This window comes from Cygnus atratus, chromosome 4, assembly GCF_013377495.2.
Source record: "Cygnus atratus isolate AKBS03 ecotype Queensland, Australia chromosome 4, CAtr_DNAZoo_HiC_assembly, whole genome shotgun sequence".
Taxonomy (NCBI): domain Eukaryota; kingdom Metazoa; phylum Chordata; class Aves; order Anseriformes; family Anatidae; genus Cygnus; species Cygnus atratus.
Window position 1 is genome coordinate 16,837,730 of NC_066365.1, and position 17,807 is coordinate 16,855,536.

A 17,807-nucleotide genomic window follows, 5' to 3' on the forward strand; every position below is an offset into this window, starting at 1 on the left:
ACTTTTCATTGAAAAAAATGCTTTTTGATGAAAAATTTAGGGCTCTGAGAAATATTCACTGAAGTTATTTGGAAAAAGGCAAATTTCCACACAATTCATTTTTAAATGTAATGATTTTTTAAGAGAAAAAAAATAGTATACATATGATTACAGCAAGTTTTTTGTTAAAATAATAGAATACTCAAGAAACTGACACATAGGGAACAGCACTATAAAATCAGTATTTCTCTTAACTCTCAGACACAAAGACTGAACACATAACAGCCATTTATATCACTCAATTTCCATTTTATGGACAGAAATAGTCTACCTCTGCTGTTAGGCTTTCAAATGTTATGGAGAACCACAGGCAAGAAAAAGAAGCACATCTTTACACCTAAAAGTATTCACAGAGGTGCTGTGTAGGATCTGCTTTTTAAACCTGATGTTCCCTTGCAATTCTGCTACCTTTAAGGACTAGGAGTAGCATGACTGTATAGCCTTAATTTCTGTCACTCCAAACTGAAATCTTGCCCCCATCCATAATGGCATGCAAAAAATCCCAGTGGACCTGAATACTGTTCATCAGAGGGTACTTGCAGATCACATTCACCTCTATAATCAGCAGATTTAAATATTTTCAAGTCCAAGGGTTCTTTGTATTTTTGAAGGTGGAAATGGGATATGAAGACGCAAAAAACTGCGCAGAATATCAATCTTATGAGAAGACCACAGCTGTAATGTTTGGAAGAGCAGAATTAATGCAAAGATGCATAAAACATTAGTATAGTGATGGGTCAGACACTAAATCAATCAGAAGTGCCAAAGATAATATTAGGGAAAGACTGATAATAGAAGATAAATGACAGCTGGTTCTAAGCCAGTGTTAACATCTCCTATTTTCAGGAGCATTTCTTAAAAAAATTAGAGGATGTTTTCTCCCTTACAAAACTGAAATTTGGACAGAAAGACTATCTTGTTCAAACAGACTGAAAATCTAAGCAGGCAGAGTTAATCTGATATAGTTAAATATGATTAAAATTCAAACCAAACCAGATGTGTTTCTTTTGCTACTTGAAGATGTATGTTTTTTTCTCCACTCACCCAAAACTGCAGGTATAACAGCTTTTGTGGTAAACACTTTATGCTCAAAAAACATGCTATCAAAAAAATAACAAGGAAGAACATCTCCCTTTCACTTTACACTGTAAGAAAAGCAGGCATATATAATTCTCTCATATTTAGAAAGGAAAGTGAGAAAGATCAACCAAACAGAATTTACTGACATGTTTCAAGCAGTAAATTAACAGGATCAAAAAAAATGGAAAGAAACTACATAGAAAAAGGGAGACATGTAAGCTTGTTAAGCATTGTTTAAAAATACAAAACAGAAGAGAAGCTACAGGAAGGTATTATTTTTTAATTTATTATGTAGCAACTTTGTATTGCTTTGATGAGAAGTTAGATCATGTTCTGTACTGCTTAGGAAATGGTGCTAGAAAAACTTTTTTTGTGCATAATATATATATAACAATAAAAATCAGGATTCAAAATGAATAGCATGATTTTTTAATGAAAGATATGTATTGTAGGTATTTAATCACTTTCAATATTAAAATGTTTATTTTTTACAGAAATAAGACAAGGATGTAATAATTGTAGTCCCTGACTTACAGAATTGTAACCAAGACCTACTTTGAGATGACTGGAATTCTAGACAGAGACAAAGAAAAAAAAAAGAAAAGAAAAAAGACTTGAACCTTCAAGCCCTTTCAAGTACAGCTCAAAAGAAAGTAGTTAGGGAACTGAATTCAAAGGAACATGAGTTAGAATGGATAGCTATAGAAAGTGAACCTTTCAGAGGAAATAAAATAGCAAGGGCAGTGAGTACGTGTAAAGGATGTAAAATCAAAAGTGTAAGTGTAACTGAATAAAATTACTCCCACCTCCAGCTTCCAGTGGAAAAGAATGAGTTAAGTAAAGACTTCACTAAGGAAGAAGCATCTGTGAAGACAAAGTCTTGGTCAAAGAACAACAGTCTCTATAGAGTTTGCTGGATAAATCTCAGGAAGTAACATCAGTCAGGCAAAAAGGCCAGAAGTGTATTTATAGAGAAACCTATTTATGCATAGCAGATTTACAAACACCAGACATCTAAAATACACTTTTTTGACACAAAGCAGATCAAAGTAATCCTTTCAGCCCAAGCAATAGTCACACATTTCCACCAAAACTGAAACTACATGTGTATTCAGAATTCAGAGAGACCAATGTAAACTACTCATTTCTGCTCCATTTACTGGTTACTGAAATTCAGCCTTTGGGAAATGATGAGTTTCATAAAATCAATGGAAACACAATGTTGATACTTGGTACTGGATTATATTCAGTTACGTATGTGCACGCTGAAGAAATTTTGTCATTTATCTAACAAGCAAATGATCGTTTCTTGATTTATGAGTTAGCTCACAGAACAACAATGGTACTTTTTAGTGACTTAATAACTGACTGGAATAAAATGACCAGCACCTGAGCATATTGCAAAAACAATACAAGCTGAAGAGTTGATAAGCCAAGAATCAAAAACTAATAAATTATTTTGCTGAGAAAAATCAACCATATATTAGCATTATCCCACTCACATTCTTCTTGCAAGAACATCACCTCAAATGCACTGACAATGGATTTGCGTAGCATTTTGATGTGCACAAATTATGTAGCACTGCAGCATCACAGGCACAGTTGAATCTTATTGTCTTGATCTTTCCCTAGGCTTTTTAGAAATGTCAAGTAACAATATGATGAAGTACTACGATTATGCAAGTATTAGGCTGTAATGCCAATTTGTCCTCCGAGTTACAGTGTTTAAAGAAGAATTTGTAAATTTTTTATCATTTTTGAGGCTTGCCATTTAACTCATTGTAAATTCATTATTAAGTTAAAGCATCCAAAGATTTCACAGAGAAATATGAGTAATTAATCAAGATTGCTTTACCACTGCAGAGACCTTGAAAACATAGACTTTTTATTCTAAGAGTTTAATTCCTATTAAAAAACCCTCAGTACTTAATTCTTTCACCATGTGCACATAGCTAAAAGTGTCTTTGTGGGATTAGATAGCCACTGTTCAACACTAAGACCTTGGAAATGTTGACCACTGCCAGACCGAAAAAAAACCACAGAGGTATTTGTCTAGACATATCAATGATCATAGAAAGACCACAGAAAATACTTATTTATTAACAGCCCAGTTATTATAAATTATCTTGGGCAGATTAGAGACCTAAAGGAGTCAGAATGCAGCTTCTGGACCACACATTGATTGTGCAGCTCTTCAAGGCTTTTAATTTAAAAAAAAAAAAAAAAAAAGGGGGGGGGGGTTGGAAATGTAATTTAGCTAGATACTTGTATTAAAAAAGCATGATGAAACTGGATTTTTCCTAGGGAGGAATACAGAACTAAAATTAAAGAAGTTAGGTTATTTTGTGGAAACACATTGGCCTGATTGTTGGGATTTCAATCTTGCAGAGTCTCTCAGCAGCAAAACTGACTAAGGCTAAAATTCGAATTTATGGTATTGATATGGCCACATACGAGTCATAATACAGGCAGGAAGCTGTAGTATGTCTCGACTAGATACAGCTGTTTATATGTAGACTAAAACATGAGCATTGAAGGCTTCAGAGATAAGTCATTATTTAAAAGTAATTTCTGAAATGAATGATTTAGATTCACTACTCAAAGACCTTGAACATGACAAATGTTTGATGCATATTTTTTACATGGCAACATTACTAGAGTAAAGACTTGTCCTAAGCCTTTCATTTTGGTAAGAAATGTGACTGACTTCCTTGATAAATTAAAATTCTGTATCTTCAGTGCAATAAATTTTGATCAAAGCAAATCCAAACTCCAGCAAATACTTGAAAAGTTGCAACAAACAGTATTTATCTTCTCAAGTCATGGTAACTTGTATAGAGTACAAACATTTGATACACTGTTTAATAATGGTGTGCAGTTAAGACTCCTCCTAGGTAGATGTTGCAAAGCAAATAAAACTGGATTATGCCTATGTATTTGTTAACTCTAACATTTACTTGCTTATAGGTTCATATGCAAAATTTATGTTTTGCATAGTTTACTATGCTGAAAAAGTGAATCAATTTGAAAAAAAAATTTGAACTGATCATAGGAGTAACATAATTGCATAAGAATATTCTAAATACTACTTCTTGGATAAAAAAAGTCATTATAAAATAAAACTGCTAAGAATTAAAATTAAAACTGAGTATTTCTTCAAAACTGAAATGAAATTGAAAAACATAAGGGTTTTACAAATAACAAGTTTTAAAAAATAATAATTTTCATGACATCGACTTTTTTCCCATAGAGTACAAATCAGAGATAAATATGAAAATAAAAATGATTAACAACAATTTTCTGCTTGAATTGATACAGTCCTCCTGAAAAGCTACAAAAGCTATATATATATATATGAATAGATTTAAGCCTTACATTTAAATTTCACAGCGAATAACTGCTAAAAAAAAATAACAAAACAACGTTATTTCCTAAATATCAATGATAGTCTGTATTATTATTTTTTTTTCTTCTTGTAAAATGGTGTAGATAATTCAGGGTTCACAATAGTGGGAAACAGAGTAGAAAATGTCCTTGTCAACATTCAAAAATTGAATTTTAATTGTATTATTTTTGTAATTAATAGATCAAAAAGGGAGACTGTATTTCCGCTTGGTTTTAGAAGACAACCCTAGTATTTGGAAAACCCAGACTTATACTATAATGAGTACTTAATTCAGTTACAAATTAGAATAGCTGTTTCCTTGATGAAAAATTAATGACTCAAAGAAAGAGAGGACAATCGAACAGTCAGTAGCTTGATAACCAGGGTACTCAGCTAGGATGTGAAAGAATGGGACATGAACTTGCATCTCCCAAGTACAAAATGAAGGCTTAAACTTCAAGACTAACTGAACTACCTTATCATTTCATATTATTTTTTACTACAAGTAAAGTGTCTTGCATTTGTACAGAATGCTGTGGAAAAACTTGGGAATCTCACAAGGGAAAATGTGAAAATAAGAACACTATTTCTCACCTAGTTTCAAAAGCAACCAGTGATAATCTCCCACTTTGAACTTGAAAGTTCTCTGATGTTTTGGTGCTCACCTATATAACCCAGCCAGGAATGTCTACACAATTTGATTCAAAAAGATCTAAAAGAAAATAATTCATGATTAGGTTTTTACAAAAGGAAAGGATATTTGCCCTTCAGTTAGATATTCCATAATTAAATGGTTTGATTTTGAAAAGTACAAAGCTCAGAGGAATTTATCAGGAGTTCCTCTGCTAATTCTAAACATCTCATTAGTTGCCTAACTTATGAGTAGAAATGATTTATATTTTGTCTATAGCCAAAAATGAGAAAATGGTATCTCTAAGGTTTAGTTAACTACTGATACTGAACTGAGACTAGAGCACCAATTTTCCCAACCTAATTAAGCTTTTGCTTTTAACATTCGATCATCAGTTGAGACACCTGAATTATATCTACATTGGAAAAGCTTGGTTGGAAATCTCACTTTAACTATATCAGAAGTCATCTAAGTCACCCTTAGTGTTAGAACTGATTGATGGGGTGCTTATACAGATATATAGGGTGTTTAAGGAAAGGTTGGACTTGACACTTAGGGACATGGTTTAGTGGCTGACATTGGTTGTAGGGGGATGATTGGACCAGATGATCTGGGAGGTCTTTTCCAACCTTAATGATTCTGTGATTCTATGATTCTATTTTAGTGGCAACTGCTTTATGCAATATATGGTATTCAAGACAAGCTGAAGATGCACTTAATGAATTTTGAAGTCATCACAAATATATGTTAGGACGGCACATATATCTGCAATTATATAACCAATTTTGTAATCAAAAATAATTATGATTTTATTAAACACTCAAAATCAACTGCAAAACTCCCAGCTGTTGGATAAAGGATTAGAAATTGTTTTAAGAACTTCAAAGCCTAAATTTGGTTGTTTTGTAGGGACATGTAATTTTCAGCTTGTTTGGATATCATACTTTCTATTACAGGAGCAAGCTTACCTCCTCCAATGTTTAGAGTTATAGATCCTTACATGCAAGGATTGTGAATCATCTGCTTTATTTTTTAAATGTAATTCTTCTTATCTTGCATAATCACTGGTTCTTTCTGATTTCAGGATATGTAAAATTATATCTCAGATATTTAATAATTTTAACTGGGTGAAAAAATATTATCAAACTTATGAGTTTATTCTGTGTTCCCAGACTTTGCCTGCCTCCATCCTTTCTTATCTCTTTGCATGCAAAAAGTGTACAAAATGACAACGACCTTTCAGGTGATTGTTTTACCACCATTTTCTACTCCAGAAAAATTATGTGCATTATGTCAGTGTATGTGCCAATGATCATGACTGTTTTCACTTTTGGCATTTTGTCACGGAACTTTTGAACTAGAAAGTTTTGTCTGGTGTCTGTCTTCTCTCAGTTTGCAGAGAGAAATGGTGCTATTTCTGGAAGCTCTTAAGATCTGCAAAGCAAATTTGAAATTCTTAGTTTAACCTGAAGGAAAACCTAATTTCAAGATAGATAGTTTCAATGTTTCAAAGGAATACAGCTATCAGAGAAAATTCAAGATGTAAAACGATCTTTGTTTTCAGGTAGATGGATTACAGAGCTGTACTCACTTCACATTTTTAGTATTTTGATTATTGGCTTTGTCAAATATATATCAATAATCTCTTTAGGAAATATGAAAAGAGACATATATGAAAAGAACCTGATCAACACCTGTGAAGCTGACAGATGGAATATCCCAAGTCATAAATCAATGCTTTTTCAGATACAAGGACATTTTTACTGTGTGGACAACTCATCTTAGCCTATTTATCTGGGAAAGGACACAACCTGGATTGCCATGTGGCAATTAGATCTTTGCAATTAGATCTGCATCTAGACTTTATGGTGAGATCACAAATATCTGCTGCTTTTTTGTCTGAGGACCTAGAACTGATTGCCAAGGTAGGCTCTGATGATATTGGTACATGGTGTTACTAAAAGCTGGAATGTGAATTCCATATTCTATTTCCTGTCTGCCTTCCTGTGAGAAGTTAACAGAATTTCAAAGACAGCAGATATCACAATGTCAAATACTTCAATGATATGATCCTAGTATCTGTAAGATTTCTGTATTTCTCAGTGTTTCTACCTTCCATGATAATTCTGCTTTTATGAAATATTAGCACTATCTACTAACAAGTGAGATTTTATGTTCTATACTGGGATTTCAAAAACCCAATCTCAAGATTTTGGAATCAATGTTGCAGAATGTGAGTGTGACTACAACATCACCAGTTTTCTACTTGTGACAAAGATTTGATACAAGAATATAGAAAATGTGCTGAGGAAGAACATTTTCAAAGAAAGCTTACTTGCAATAATATGCATTTGCTTCTGTTCTCTACCATCGCTGCAGCATAATGAAGAATTGTTATGATTATGTGATAATTACTGCTGCATTTTTACAGTTTACTTGGGTTTTATTTATGCAAAAGGAAACCACAAAACAGTAGGACTATTATCGAGATTTTAAAAATAGATCTATTATATCATTTTTACTGTATAGCAATTAGGATGCCATTGATAAATTATAATCAAATATTCAGATAAATGCATTTGTTTACCCTCTAGAGGGCACTAACACACACAGAAAAAGTCTATCATATACAAGTATATAGTATGCATTAAAAAAGTCACTGTAGAAATGCCTTTAAATATTTTTGAATTCATGAAAAAAATAAAACATGAGAAGAAACCTCACACATTTTTATAATGCTGAAATGGACATACATTTATATAATGCATTTTGTGCCTGTTAAACCAAATTGAAACAAAAGTGTTAGTACCTCCAATTACTGAAAGTCATCCCCCCCCCCCCCCCCCCCCCCCAAATATGAGAATATGAGAAATAAAATGAAGCTATAACGTCAGGTTGTTATGAAGTTTCTATTTGATATTGCCACTGCTTATCTTATTTATCGCCTATTACAACTGCCTTTCCCCCCCCCCCCCCACACACTTTATTAATTATCTGGGTTCCTCTCTAGTAAAGTACTCAGTTGAATATAGCACATTACAGCCTGGCATTCCTACAGTGCAAAATGGCAAATGTCTTTACTGCAATTTTAAACAGAAATTCCGTAGCTACGAGGGAGATGGTGAATGCACAACAATACTTTTGTCTTTTAAGAATATTCTCACCTTCATGTTCACATAGCAGTTAAGCAAACCTTTTAATTTAGCAACAAAATGGATGCAGATGTATTTCACCTCTTAACTGCAATGACTGTATATCAGCAACGGCCATGTTAGCAAACATGGGCCTATGTATGATCTTTATTAATCACCAGAAAGACAGCATGCTTTCTGCAAGTAAAGGACAAGACATTATAGCTTGTTGCATTATGCTAAAGCTGGCCAAAATAAACATCTTTTCTCAAAGTAAGACACAAACATTTTTGCAGGCAAGAACCACAAGAGAGTCGCCGTGCTCCTTACAGAGGCTGTGGGAAGAGGGTTTATGGAAGTAACTTACTGCTAGGTCTACCACTCCATTTTCAAGACTGGACTGAACTTGTCACAGAGTAATTTGTCAGTGCTGGTCTCAACATTCACCAAGGAGCAGTATCAGGAATCCAATTACAACCACAATTCAGATTACCCGGCAAGCCTCAAAACAGCCAAACTATGCCATGACTCTTGTGGCATAACCCTAGTCTAGTGTTTGCTCTTTTACTGTTAGTGAGTGAAAAGAGACTCAAAAATCACTCTGCAATACACCTATCACAAATTCACCAGAAGGCTTAAGCATTTTTAATTGCCTTGCTGCTAAGGAATATCTGGCAAAAAGCACAGAAAGGCTTTACTTCTGCATCAAAAATCTGTGTGGCCAGCTACCAGAGAAACCTGTTGTTCATGTCCTCTTAGAAACCAAGCTGCATTATATTCAGGTGCTTTCAGAATAGAATACTGAACACCAGGTACCACCAGGACTGTCAGGTCTGGGGAACAGAATGTCAGGCAGTTTGACAGCTATCTTGAAATCACTTTTTTTGCTTTAGCTTTTTTAAGTTAAAATTACAGAAATATCATATTTCCTATGTCCAACTATGAACAAAAGACCATGTTAAGAAACAAAAAGAAATCCTTTCTTAATTTGCATGTTCTTCAGACCATGTCTAAGAGTTATTTTCCTGCATTAGTCAGTTAATTATTATAACGATAACGATTAGCAATCCAGTCTTCCAGCTCTCACTGATAAGATCCTCATTTGGAAAGACCTCTGTTCGTATATTCTTAAACCTTCCAAATAAATTTATTTCCTTTAGATTCAATCTTCCTGGTCCTTTACTCTCACTCTGCCCTTCAGACATCTTAGCATAGTAAATAGTGTTGTTGATTTTTTTTCTTTTCAGCAGGGTACTCCCTCTGCCCCTTTCCTTGTTTTGTATTGAAAGTTCCTCTTCTATACTATTTTTTCACATAAATACTTTCCCATAATGAAATTGTTCTGAGAAACTTTTAGTTTTGCTGTCATAAGGAAAAAAAAATTCATTAAAAGTTTAAGTTCAGAAGCTCTAATTGATTTTTAGCTTTCATCCTAAATCTAAATATAAACTGGGTAGGCAAGACCAAGAATTACAGTGAGAAGAAAAAAACCTGCAACTATAAAAAGCCTGAAAACAATCCTGACAGCTCAAACATGAAACAAACTCGTTGATAAATATTCTTTCTGCACAGTATGCTTTATCTACTGGGTTTTCTCTACTCCACACTGAGTGTAAAAACACATTTAAAAAATCGTCCATCATTGGGTAATTCTGCTAAGATAAAAATAGCAAAAATAATGCAGCTGGTTTGCTTGATATGAAAATAAATATTTCAAGAAAAAGTGTTTCCCTTTGATGTTTAATGAGAAAAGACTTTCAGATGAAACTACCAACTCCAACTCGTGCTTTTGACCATAAACTAGGAAAAGAAATTTTCAAGTGAATCTAGCCTTCTGCTACCACTAGTATTTTGCTTTGTTGACGTTGGATACATCTTGTGTCTTGGCATGTGGTATCCTGGTACTTTGAAAGCTTTACATGTACTGTATCTAGACCTTTGACAACTATAACACTTTCTTTGCAGAAAGTGATGCAGAAAAAGGACATGAAAAGAGCAGTATTTCTAGTTACACTGTAAGCGATGTAAGCTACAGTACTTGCCTGTCACTTCTATCACACTTGAACTTAGAACGAGGATGGGAAAAGTCTTAAGGGAAAAGTCTCCACTTGAGCTAAATGACATTTTGGAATTTGTAAAGAAATAAGACTGTCTGGAAGAACTGGAAGACATTTGTGTGTGCATGAGTGTGTGTGTTATGCACAGTTGTACAATATGAAGTTACAATTTTAAAAAGAAAACCTTTTGGAAAAAAATAATAAAAATTAGAAACGATGGACAATGAAATGAATGAGAATGTATTTTAGAAATATATCAAGCATAAAATATATGCTACTAGATTCATTTATAAGCACAGAAGAAAAGTAAAAGACAAATTATCTGCAGGGAATTTAAATACTTAATAGGAAGAGGTCCTTTTAAAATTATTTATAAATGTAAAAAGAATGGGAATGATAACTACTGCAGAAGGAAAACCAAGTGACTCAATAAAATCTCAGCCATGATCCAAGATCCTAATGGCTACTTATTACTCCAGTCTTTCAATGTTCCTCGTTGTGTTTTGGCTTCAGTGGTACAACTCACAGGACCAAAATTCTATCACACATGCATTGTAGGATTAGTGTCAGAATGCTTTGCTATTAGTCTTGCAGATTCAAATCCAAAGGATAGACAATGGAGTTCTGGAAAAGGTAAATGTGCTCATATCAGTGAGATAATTAAAATGACATACCATAAGTGAGAAAAATTTATAACAACCTGTGTCATTCATAGTTGCTACAAAAAAAAAGAAAAAAAAAGAAAAGAAAAAAAAGACTGCAGAAATACTGACTACTTAACTGATGAGTCCAGTCTAAGTACAAAGCTTTGGTGATCTTAGGAGTCAATTTAATTTATTTGTTCAGGGCTCATTCTTGTTTCTAAACAATTAAAAGGAAAGCCCTAAACTGATGTCAAGCTCCAGGTTCCTTCCACTTGATGGGGGTTTGCAAGGATGGAGAAGTTTTATATTTGCTTTGATAAAAAATTTCTATAGAATGAATTTACTGAAAAGAATGTTTGCTATCACAATGTTTTGAAAATGAGTACGGTAAAATACATCTTGGTATTTTAATTACAGGTTTTGCATGGGCAACTAAATTCCAAGGATTAAGCTTATCCAATAACGAAACAAACATACTTCTAATGCATGTCAAAATACCTTGGATTTCAAATCCTAACAAGTCACAACAAAGTAATCACGACCAAAGCACCATAATGAATTATTTACTGAAATTCAAACAAGAATTAAAAACTAGAGAAATGCACTATGTTTACATGTTTCACAATGGAAAACTCACGCATTTCTACAGTGGAACTGCTTAACATAACTTTAAAAAAGTATATTACTTCTATTGTTAGGAAATTGTTTGAGCCTGGTGTTACTCATACATTTAAAGAAAGAAGCTATGCTGTCAGGGTTTCTTAGATCAGTCCCATGACTATAAAATTATTGTCACTGTTGTGTTCATCTTATCGCAGCCTAAATAACCAAGTAACACTCAAATCTAGGAATTAAATTATAAGAAAGAGGAAAGAAGAATAAAGAGATGAATTCCTTAACAGAACTGATCAGCTGAGGTCTAAAGCAATTGAAAGGGGTTCTCCAAGAAAGATGCTTGGTCTGATCTGGAAACTCCATTCAGGGGCAACACCAATGCAATTTCCAGTTTCAAGACCGTATATGCTGGATGGTGCCGTTAGACTTCAAGCAAGGGGAAAACTTAATTGTAACCATGTACAGTATACTGTTTAGGCTTACCTTAAGATGCTTGTCTGATGATCAGGAATCAGAAAGAGGAGGCTTGCCACTGGAGCAGTGCCTGCTGTGAAAACCTGGTTTGGCTGATGGAAGAGTTTGTAATAGTAATGGTAGTAGGTAATGAAGTTCTATTCTATCTGAGAGACTTGTGTTCATCTTAATGACAGCTCTTCTAACAAACGAAAGCATTCACAAAGTAAAGAAATAAAGCTGTAAGTAACAGAAATAGTCAAGCTGTCAGTAGACTGATAATAGACGATAGACTGAATAGACTTGTCAAATAGTCAATAGACTTGTGGGTGGGATGGGAACGCTGGAGGACTTCATTGGAACAAGGCAGAGCAACGGTGTTAAGCCTAGATGAAGTGGTGCAGACATTGGAGTTGGTAAGCTTCTTGTCTGTCGCTGAAAGCCTGTCTCTGTCTCATATGCTGAAAGGCAGCAGGGAAATCCAAGAAAGTAGGTGCTGGCTGTACAAACAATACTTGCTGGACCTTGGTGCAGAGCACATAACCTTCCTTCTATAGCAGTAGAGCTACCCCAGCTCTCTCAGAGTAACCCATTATGCTATGACTTACTAAGAATTTACAAAGAGACATCAGTATTGCTCTAATTAACGACAAGGAAAATCTTAAGAAATTAATAGAATTATTTGCTATTCTTTTTCTTTTACATTGCAAAATAGAATAAAGGAAATTACAGTTAGTTTGAACAAAAATACATGCAAAAGTTAAAATGAGTGCTTTGTAATTTATAGACTTCATGAATGATTAATAGAGAGAGAAATGGGTAGAGCTGGGCGCAAATGCATATATTGATCTTTTTTTTGTATACTACCAGCTTGATTTTTTCATACCAAATGTTTTATTAAATATAAAAAACCTTAAGGAGTATAAATAAAACTAACATGTTAGTTAGAATTATTCTAGTGTAAATTTCTGCCAAAATTCTGACTCTTCTATGAGTGTTGTAGGTAGAACAGCAGTATATTGCTATACTGCCATCTTCTAGACATTACTGAAACCTAAATGACCTTGCTAAATTGTCTGCAACACTCACTGTTTCACAATAAAAGCTCACATAATCTACTAATTTCACATTTTCTATAAATTGTTAGTAAATAATATGGACACTCCATATATCAACTTTAAATTATTATCCCACAAAAATATTCCTGTTTTTTAATGCAAGGGAACTTTTTTTAATTCCTGAATAAATTCAAGTGGGAGGTAGCATTCCTTTAGTTTGTTCTGATAAATAAGACCTCAGCAAAGCCCAAAACATTAGTCATGATGTATTAAAATGGGATAATAAATAATATGAAGCATTTAAAATTATTCACAATTAAAAGATTCTATGTGGATTGCAGAACTACATGCAACATTTAAAATTAACACAAAGAAGATTTAAACAGGCAGAGACTTGTGAGAAGTGTGCTAGTAATAGCTGCAAAGAGTAGGACACTGCTGCTAAGTTTACAAAGAAGGAATTTTATTGAATTCTTATTAGCTGGTTTGTTACTGGAGATAAAAAATAATAATAATAAAAATCTGATCTCCTCTAAGGCTCATTCTTTGCTGTGATCATTAAGTTCAAAACTAAATCAGGAACAACCATCTCATCCTCAACAGCTGTTGGCATAATTATGTGGAACAAAATGATGAAATTCTACATTCTCTACAGCTAAATTACTCCAGTGTTTCACTATTTTTTCCATTAAAAAGACTTTTATTTTTACAGATAGAGAGGATTCCTTGTTTTTCAATAGGCTGATTCTCAAGGCCTCAAGACTGTTATCATATTCCCTTTGATACTCTTTTCTTCAAGCTGAACAGCAACATCAACAACTAATCAATGTCATGGCTCTGGATTTTGTCCAGTTATTTACTGAACAATGGTTATGCCAAACTGGACAAAATGCTTTGGATAGGACCTTGCCAGTGTAGAAGTAAGCAAATCTGCAGGCTTTAGTCTTGTTTATACACTCCAGCATGATATTTGACTTTCTTGCACCACATGATGTTCTCAATTCTTCTTCCTAACTTTTTTTGAGGATTCCTGTGAGTCTTACGAATTCTCTGCAATTTCAAAACTGACCACCGGAAGTCAATTTGATTTTGCTTTGTCATTGTGTTTTCCTGTAACTTTCAAAGAGGGGATGTTCTCATAACACGGTGGCTGCCCTACCACAATTTTCCTTCCCACGGATTAGGTACACTTCTTACATTACTTTTTCAAGACTGTGTCATCCTTATAATCCATAAATCTTTTATATAGCCTGCATTTTTACCTACAATTTTTCCTAAAAGATGGACGTCTCAGTAGTTAAAGCAGACAAGAGGCCCCCAAGCATTCCAAAATGCTATCACCAGATCCTGTGCATTAGATTTTTTTTTTCCATTTATAAAAAAAAAGTTTCACCTGTACAATCTTTTTTTCATGTGCTTGTCAATATTACCACATATGTTCTTTGCCCTTTCATCATTACCCATGAGGTCTAACTCCATGCGCACTCTGAACCGCAGAGCAGTTATACATTCTTTAGATGCATCCATTTCTGCTTAAATATTGAGGGTTTTGCTTTTATGAGATGATTCCTATTACATATACTTTTATTTATTTATGTTGATTTTTGCTAGTCTTCTTTCTGGAATTTACATTACCCATTCTGAATCCTTATACACGTTTATCTATAATTCTGTCTACACTTAATCTTTATACATACTTATGCACTTTAGTACTTTCTGCACTTTGTGCAAACTCATGTTGTTATATACTTTTAATTCTAATATTTATTCAAAGGCTTATATACATTGATGATATTTCACTATAGCCAAAATGATGGCTTATTATGTTTGTGTCTTGGTGTGCTGAATTTAATGCTGTCAGACACTGTGAAATGTAAACTTGTCATTAGCCACAACGAGGACAGGAATTTACAGTCTCAATGTAGGCTGAAGGCTGCAGGCCATATTTTTACAGGAGATTTGATTTTATTTTTCTGGAATGGCTTCCTATGAGTGAAATTATTCCAAGCTTATAGGAATTTGCTATGAATAAGCTTTGAGATGTATTGCAGAGCAAAAATAATTTGAATCTACATTTTTCAAAGCTCTGCCTGCATACCTGGATTATAAATATCTATGGATAATAGTGAAGTCCAAAGTGTTACTGGTGGAAAAGTGCTAACTTCTCATCTGAGTAAAGCTTTGTTTCGAATTGTGATTGCCATGGATTCAAATAGTACCTTCCTGTGAATACTTCAATAATATGATGCAATGTGTCACATCCAAAGTCAGAAATACAAATTACAGACTATGCCGCTAACAATTCACCCTTTGCAGCTTTTCCATATCAGAAAAATGTATATATATATATACATAGTTTTCATTTATTCATTTTATTGGAATCATTGTTTGTACATATATAGAGAAAGAAGAGAGAAAAAGTTACAGCAGACAAAGATCACCCTGTAGTATGTCATGTTTTGAACATTTAAGGTAAAAAATACAGTTAAACGTTGAAGGCAGAAACATATGCTTATTCAACAACAAAACACTCCCAATAATCTATATTTATGTCTCTGTTTTAGAATCAGCTTAAAGATCTATATTTATTCTTTCAGTTGTTTTCTACCTAAATTTAGTTCATTGAAATATGTTTTGGAAGTATAGTATTTGTTATGACATATCCTCATATAATTGCACCATGCAATTTATGCCTACTAAATACATTAGCTCATACTGAATGTTGGGTAAAAATTTTGCCATTTAGATAAGCCCCTTCTTCCCCCTCCCCCCCCAAAAAAAAAAAAACCAAAAAACAACACCACTCTATAGTGGCTTCACATAGGATTCAGAGAAAACAACGTGCAATTCTGACATGTATTACATGAAGCACAATAAGAGGAACTACTGTGTATTTTTTGGAACAAGTCAGATGCTAGCAATATTTCCTAAAATGTAATAGCATTCCTCTTGTTTCAAAAGCTTCACAAAATTGAAATTTAAATGAGCTCATCTTCCCAGCATTTAACTAGAATACTGTTCCAGGACAAAGCAAGGTATTTTTGGTCTGCACTATCATTATTATACTGTCTCCAAATACCCTTTTTGTTGAACCTAAATCCTGTAGTGCTTTGCAGCCTGACCCTTATGTTCAACATTCCTTTTTTTTTTTCTTTTTTTTTTTTTTTTTTTTTCCAGGCAGTAATAAATCACAAGAAAGTATTTTAAGGCAAAAAAAAGAAAGTGAGAATGCAGGAGCTCCTTTATGATTCACCTTTCCCTCCTGTGAGTAGCTATATTTTAAAAATAGAGATGGGTCTGACTGCTCTAATTTAAATGTGCATTTTCAAATCTACCAAAGCTTGAGGGCATGCAAGTGTCAAGTTTAACTCAGGTTTTTAGAGTTGGAATTTTACTACAAAATCTGAATCCAATTCATATCCAGTTCCTTTATCAAACCTTTCTGAATGTTTAGTGTTTGTTTCAAAATTAGTTGGTTTGGTCTGGTTTAAGAATGATTTCAGTTTACTAATAATGGGACAATTTTCTACTGGACTCTAACACTTATATAGACCATGTAGACTTGCCTGTTATCATGCCATTCAGATCCATGAAAACTGGAATTGCTGTAAATTACATCTCTGAACTCTGGCACAGTCATTTAACAGGGAATGTGCAATATGACTGGGGATATGGTTACACCTATTGGAAGTTTTCCCTAATAATCTTCATTCTTAGATTGGCAACAAATATCCAATACCTTAAGCTTGATGTCAAAGGTTTAACCAGAAGACAGATTCAATCTGGAAGTTAGAATCAGTCTTTTGATCAATATTGAACTGTATTCCTGTACTCGATCAGAGCAAATAGTCTCTTCACTAACTTAGGGAAGCTGCTGGCTACGTTCTGCCAGCAGTTTTGAATGAAACAGGTGATAGTCCAGATTTCTTTTAATAACTGATAATATCTCCTCTCCCCACTCCCACACCCCACCCCACCCCCAAAAAAAGATGAATATGGAAGGATGGAAGGAGAGCCATTCAGAAAGAACAGGTTACAGAAAAATTGACTCTCCGGGTAGCCAGGTAGGGGATGATTTTCCTCTACCTAAACATCAGGAGAGTATTGTTTTTCTGTTTTGTTTTGTTTTTAATCTTTTCCATTCTTGTACCTGAGTATATGCTATTTCCATCAATAGAGCACAACCTTCTTGAAAATTTCTCAGTAGAATGGCTGTAGCAAAGTGACTCTATTTTCTTGGGCTGCCAGGTCCACAGAGCTGTCTGCACATTTATCTCCTTTTGGGTCTATGTCCTTTGCAGAGAAACTTCTTTTATTAAGTCCAGTCACTATGTTCCTTAGCATGTTTTTCTTAAACTGACAAAAGTCAAAATCTTTTTCTTGCAAACAAATTGCCATTATCCTTAGATAACTGCAGATCTCCAACGATCTACATATGCACCTGCAAGCTGATGTAAGCACATACTGATTGCAATCTGAGCTGGCTGGGAATGCATTCTATGTTCAACAAGAAGATAGAAATGTATCTGGGCAATGTCCTGGGTAAGTAATTTATTTATTTAGTTTCACCACTTTTAACTTGCCTACAAAACTTTCAGTTTTGGCATTCACATACATCTGCTTGAAATCAACTCTACAGTTGCTCCTTGAAAGGAATGCCCTGAAAGGTTGCTCTGTTGCCAAGTGTTCAGATTCCTGCAATAACAACACCTTT

At 34.0% G+C, this 17,807-nt stretch overlaps 1 protein-coding gene across 2 annotated transcripts in view; it reads right to left on the reverse strand.

The window, feature by feature from the left end:
• The window catches only part of SGCZ (sarcoglycan zeta), a 199,226-nt gene that overhangs the window by 26,211 nt on the left and 155,208 nt on the right, over nt 1-17,807 (reverse strand). The gene's annotated exons all lie outside the window — the stretch shown is intronic.